The sequence below is a fragment of the Astatotilapia calliptera genome, chromosome 11 (assembly GCF_964374335.1).
Source record: "Astatotilapia calliptera chromosome 11, fAstCal68.1, whole genome shotgun sequence".
NCBI classification, from domain to species: domain Eukaryota; kingdom Metazoa; phylum Chordata; class Actinopteri; order Cichliformes; family Cichlidae; genus Astatotilapia; species Astatotilapia calliptera.
In genome coordinates this window covers 5,736,285-5,742,284 of record NC_137432.1, presented here as the reverse complement: position 1 = coordinate 5,742,284, position 6,000 = coordinate 5,736,285, and positions in this window count along the sequence as shown.

The window sequence follows — 6,000 nt, the reverse complement described above, 5'->3', positions numbered from 1 at the left end:
ATATTGAGTTCCATAAGATAAAGCCATAAACATGTTTGTCTGAGTCTTCTATCAAAAGTTACAGCGATTTATATGAAGTTGTACAAAAATGCTTTCTTTCGCCAAGACAATGCGTTTCTCACTGTTACGTGCATTTGAATGGGAAACTCGCCCGAGACAAAGTATAGGTTTTCATTATGTGAATAATTTTTAAATCTTAGCTCAAACGGCTGCAAAACCTGTTTGCCCAGCACGGGGATATTGAGTTCCATAAGATAAAGCCCTAAACATGTTTGTCTGAGTCTTCTATCAAAAGTTACAGCGATTTATATGAAGTTGTACAAAAATGCTTTCTTTCGCCAAGACAATGCGTTTCTCACTGTTACGTGCATTTGAATGGGAAACTCGCCCGAGACAAAGTATAGGTTTTCATTATGTGAATAATTTTAAAATCTTAGCTCAAACGGCTGCAAAACCTGTTCTGTTTGCCCAGCACGGGGATATTGAGTTCCATAAGATAAAGCCATAAATATGTATTTCTGAGTCTTCTATCAAAAGTTACAGCGATTTATATGAAGTTGTACAAAAACGCTTTATTTCGCCAAGACAGTGTGTTTCTCACTGTTACATGCATTTGAATGGGAAACTCGCCCGAGACAAAGTATAGGTTTTCATTATGTGAATAATTTTTAAATCTTAGCTCAAACGGCTGCAAAACCTGTTTGCCCAGCACGGGGATATTGAGTTCTATAAGATAAAACCATAAACATGTTTGTCTGAGTCTTCTATCGAAAGTTACAGCGATTTATATGAAGTTGTACAAAAATGCTTTCTTTCGCCAAGACAGTGTGTTTCTCACTGTACATGCATTTGAATGGGAAACTCGCCCGAGACAAAGTATAGGTTTTCATTATGTGAATAATTTTAAAATCTTAGCTCAAACGGCTGCAAAACCTGTTTGCCCAGCACGGGGATATTGAGTTCTATAAGATGAAGCCATAAACATGTGTTTCTGAGTCTTCTATCAAAAGTTACAGCGATTTATATGAAGTTGTACAAAAATGCTTTCTTTCGCCAAGACAATGCGTTTCTCACTGTTACATGCATTTGAATGGGAAACTCGCCCGAGACAAAGTATAGGTTTTCATTATGTGAATAATTTTAAAATCTTAGCTCAAACGGCTGCAAAACCTGTTTGCCCAGCACGGGGATATTGAGTTCTATAAGATAAAGCCATAAACATGTTTGTCTGAGTCTTCTATCAAAAGTTACAGCGATTTATATGAAGTTGTACAAAAATGCTTTCTTTCGCCAAGACAGTGTGTTTCTCACTGTTACATGCATTTGAATGGGAAACTCGCCTGAAACAAAGTATAGGTTTTCATTATGTGAATAATTTTTAAATCTTAGCTCAAACGGCTGCAAAACCTGTTTGCCCAGCACGGGGATATTGAGTTCCATAAGATAAAGCCCTAAACATGTTTGTCTGAGTCTTCTATCAAAAGTTACAGCGATTTATATGAAGTTGTACAAAAATGCTTTCTTTCGCCAAGACAATGCGTTTCTCACTGTTACGTGCATTTGAATGGGAAACTCGCCCGAGACAAAGTATAGGTTTTCATTATGTGAATAATTTTAAAATCTTAGCTCAAACGGCTGCAAAACCTGTTTGCCCAGCACGGGGATATTGAGTTCCATAAGATAAAGCCCTAAACATGTTTGTCTGAGTCTTCTATCAAAAGTTACAGCGATTTATATGAAGTTGTACAAAAATGCTTTCTTTCGCCAAGACAATGCGTTTCTCACTGTTACATGCATTTGAATGGGAAACTCGCCCGAGACAAAGTATAGGTTTTCATTATGTGAATAATTTTAAAATCTTAGCTCAAACGGCTGCAAAACCTGTTTGCCCAGCACGGGGATATTGAGTTCTATAAGATAAAGCCATAAACATGTTTGTCTGAGTCTTCTATCAAAAGTTACAGCGATTTATATGAAGTTGTACAAAAATGCTTTCTTTCGCCAAGACAATGCGTTTCTCACTGTTACATGCATTTGAATGGGAAACTCGCCCGAGACAAAGTATAGGTTTTCATTATGTGAATAATTTTAAAATCTTAGCTCAAACGGCTGCAAAACCTGTTTGCCCAGCACGGGGATATTGAGTTCTATAAGATAAAGCCATAAACATGTTTGTCTGAGTCTTCTATCAAAAGTTACAGCGATTTATATGAAGTTGTACAAAAATGCTTTCTTTCGCCAAGACAGTGTGTTTCTCACTGTTACATGCATTTGAATGGGAAACTCGCCTGAAACAAAGTATAGGTTTTCATTATGTGAATAATTTTAAAATCTTAGCTCAAACGGCTGCAAAACCTGTTTGCCCAGCACGGGGATATTGAGTTCTATAAGATAAAGCCATAAACATGTTTGTCTGAGTCTTCTATCGAAAGTTACAGCGATTTATATGAAGTTGTACAAAAATGCTTTCTTTCGCCAAGACAATGCGTTTCTCACTGTTACGTGCATTTGAATGGGAAACTCGCCCGAGACAAAGTATAGGTTTTCATTATGTGAATAATTTTTAAATCTTAGCTCAAACGGCTGCAAAACCTGTTTGCCCAGCACGGGGATATTGAGTTCTATAAGATAAAGCCATAAACATGTTTGTCTGAGTCTTCTATCAAAAGTTACAGCGATTTATATGAAGTTGTACAAAAATGCTTTCTTTCGCCAAGACAGTGTGTTTCTCACTGTTACATGCATTTGAATGGGAAACTCGCCTGAAACAAAGTATAGGTTTTCATTATGTGAATAATTTTAAAATCTTAGCTCAAACGGCTGCAAAACCTGTTTGCCCAGCACGGGGATATTGAGTTCCATAAGATAAAGCCCTAAACATGTTTGTCTGAGTCTTCTATCAAAAGTTACAGCGATTTATATGAAGTTGTACAAAAATGCTTTCTTTCGCCAAGACAATGCGTTTCTCACTGTTACATGCATTTGAATGGGAAACTCGCCCGAGACAAAGTATAGGTTTTCATTATGTGAATAATTTTAAAATCTTAGCTCAAACGGCTGCAAAACCTGTTTGCCCAGCACGGAGATATTGAGTTCTATAAGATAAAGCCATAAACATGTGTTTCTGAGTCTTCTATCAAAAGTTACAGCGATTTATATGAAGTTGTTCAAAAACGCTTTATTTCGCCAAGACAATGCGTTTCTCACTGTTACATGCATTTGAATGGGAAACTCGCCCGAGACAAAGTATAGGTTTTCATTATGTGAATAATTTTAAAATCTTAGCTCAAACGGCTGCAAAACCTGTTTGCCCAGCACGGGGATATTGAGTTCTATAAGATAAAGCCATAAACATGTGTTTCTGAGTCTTCTATCAAAAGTTACAGCGATTTATATGAAGTTGTACAAAAATGCTTTCTTTCGCCAAGACAGTGTGTTTCTCACTGTTACATGCATTTGAATGGGAAACTCGCCTGAAACAAAGTATAGGTTTTCATTATGTGAATAATTTTTAAATCTTAGCTCAAACGGCTGCAAAACCTGTTTGCCCAGCACGGGGATATTGAGTTCCATAAGATAAAGCCCTAAACATGTTTGTCTGAGTCTTCTATCAAAAGTTACAGCGATTTATATGAAGTTGTACAAAAATGCTTTCTTTCGCCAAGACAATGCGTTTCTCACTGTTACGTGCATTTGAATGGGAAACTCGCCCGAGACAAAGTATAGGTTTTCATTATGTGAATAATTTTAAAATCTTAGCTCAAACGGCTGCAAAACCTGTTTGCCCAGCACGGAGATATTGAGTTCTATAAGATAAAGCCATAAACATGTGTTTCTGAGTCTTCTATCAAAAGTTACAGCGATTTATATGAAGTTGTACAAAAATGCTTTCTTTCGCCAAGACAATGTGTTTCTCACTGTTACATGCATTTGAATGGGAAACTCGCCCGAGACAAAGTATAGGTTTTCATTATGTGAATAATTTTAAAATCTTAGCTCAAACGGCTGCAAAACCTGTTCTGTTTGCCCAGCACGGGGATATTGAGTTCCATAAGATAAAGCCATAAATATGTATTTCTGAGTCTTCTATCAAAAGTTACAGCGATTTATATGAAGTTGTACAAAAACGCTTTATTTCGCCAAGACAGTGTGTTTCTCACTGTTACATGCATTTGAATGGGAAACTCGCCCGAGACAAAGTATAGGTTTTCATTATGTGAATAATTTTTAAATCTTAGCTCAAACGGCTGCAAAACCTGTTTGCCCAGCACGGGGATATTGAGTTCTATAAGATAAAGCCATAAAAATGTGTTTGTGAGTCTTCTATCAAAAGTTACAGCGATTTATATGAAGTTGTACAAAAATGCTTTCTTTCGCCAAGACAGTGTGTTTCTCACTGTTACATGCATTTGAATGGGAAACTCGCCTGAAACAAAGTATAGGTTTTCATTATGTGAATAATTTTTAAATCTTAGCTCAAACGGCTGCAAAACCTGTTTGCCCAGCACGGGGATATTGAGTTCCATAAGATAAAGCCCTAAACATGTTTGTCTGAGTCTTCTATCAAAAGTTACAGCGATTTATATGAAGTTGTACAAAAATGCTTTCTTTCGCCAAGACAATGTGTTTCTCACTGTTACATGCATTTGAATGGGAAACTCGCCCGAGACAAAGTATAGGTTTTCATTATGTGAATAATTTTAAAATCTTAGCTCAAACGGCTGCAAAACCTGTTCTGTTTGCCCAGCACGGGGATATTGAGTTCCATAAGATAAAGCCATAAATATGTATTTCTGAGTCTTCTATCAAAAGTTACAGCGATTTATATGAAGTTGTACAAAAACGCTTTATTTCGCCAAGACAGTGTGTTTCTCACTGTTACATGCATTTGAATGGGAAACTCGCCCGAGACAAAGTATAGGTTTTCATTATGTGAATAATTTTTAAATCTTAGCTCAAACGGCTGCAAAACCTGTTTGCCCAGCACGGGGATATTGAGTTCTATAAGATAAAACCATAAACATGTTTGTCTGAGTCTTCTATCGAAAGTTACAGCGATTTATATGAAGTTGTACAAAAATGCTTTCTTTCGCCAAGACAGTGTGTTTCTCACTGTACATGCATTTGAATGGGAAACTCGCCCGAGACAAAGTATAGGTTTTCATTATGTGAATAATTTTAAAATCTTAGCTCAAACGGCTGCAAAACCTGTTTGCCCAGCACGGAGATATTGAGTTCCATAAGATAAAGCCATAAACATGTGTTTCTGAGTCTTCTATCAAAAGTTACAGCGATTTATATGAAGTTGTACAAAAATGCTTTCTTTCGCCAAGACAATGCGTTTCTCACTGTTACATGCATTTGAATGGAAACTCGCCCGAGACAAAGTATAGGTTTTCATTATGTGAATAATTTTAAAATCTTAGCTCAAACGGCTGCAAAACCTGTTTGCCCAGCACGGGGATATTGAGTTCTATAAGATAAAGCCATAAACATGTTTGTCTGAGTCTTCTATCGAAAGTTACAGCGATTTATATGAAGTTGTACAAAAATGCTTTCTTTCGCCAAGACAATGCGTTTCTCACTGTTACGTGCATTTGAATGGGAAACTCGCCCGAGACAAAGTATAGGTTTTCATTATGTGAATAATTTTAAAATCTTAGCTCAAACGGCTGCAAAACCTGTTCTGTTTGCCCAGCACGGGGATATTGAGTTCCATAAGATAAAGCCATAAATATGTATTTCTGAGTCTTCTATCAAAAGTTACAGCGATTTATATGAAGTTGTACAAAAACGCTTTATTTCGCCAAGACAGTGTGTTTCTCACTGTTACATGCATTTGAATGGGAAACTCGCCCGAGACAAAGTATAGGTTTTCATTATGTGAATAATTTTTAAATCTTAGCTCAAACGGCTGCAAAACCTGTTTGCCCAGCACGGGGATATTGAGTTCTATAAGATAAAACCATAAACATGTTTGTCTGAGTCTTCTATCGAAAG